The sequence below is a fragment of the Euprymna scolopes genome, chromosome 6 (genome assembly GCF_053919585.1).
Source record: "Euprymna scolopes isolate OS-2025 chromosome 6, ASM5391958v1, whole genome shotgun sequence".
Taxonomy (NCBI): domain Eukaryota; kingdom Metazoa; phylum Mollusca; class Cephalopoda; order Sepiida; family Sepiolidae; genus Euprymna; species Euprymna scolopes.
This window is the reverse complement of record NC_136487.1, coordinates 96,513,629-96,514,432: the sequence shown is the minus strand read 5'-3', so window position 1 is coordinate 96,514,432 and position 804 is coordinate 96,513,629.

The window sequence follows — 804 nt, the reverse complement described above, 5'->3', positions numbered from 1 at the left end:
TTATTTTTTGCGGAAATAGAAATAATCATTTTCATTTTAATGGCCGATATTAATTATTTCGAAAGGAATATTACTTTTAACAATAAATTATACAGATTAATTTACAAAGCACAGGGAAATTTCCACTGGACGCCGGAAGTATTTATGTATTTTTTTTGAATGAATGAAAGTCTAGGAAGAATTGTAACATTATCAGTCCACACCGATTTTAGGATAGTTCAAAGACTGACGATGTGATAAAGAGGTCATACCTGGAAATTATTTTATGGGAGACAGCATTAGATTGCTATGTAGAAGTTTTGACTTGAATAGTAAGATATACTATTAAAATACATATCTTGTTTGAAATCTCTTGGCTTTTGTTCTCTTATCAACACAGACATATTATCAGTCCACACAATTTCCGGATTTGACACACCATAATTTGATAAAGATGTTTTACCTTGAAATTATATTATGGAACACAGTTTCCAGTCTATACGAGTTTAAATAAGTTTTAAACACACACCATTTGCATAAACTTTCCCCGCAGCCGTTGTCACACTCGATGGTTTTATCCTCACCCATTCTCAAATCCAGGATATCATAAAAATCTTGACACCTACAAAACATGTGGATCTAATCTTATCTCTGCTACAGTCTAAAAAGAAATGCTTCGCTGAATTGGCACTTTCTTCACCAAATCTTACAACAAATGCCTTGCCAAACCTTGCTTGCTTGTAGCTGGAAAATTGCGTCTGTTATATGAGTGTTCAAGAATTCTTGTGAAATAATCTTTTAATCGTTAATAAACCTAGCAATTGT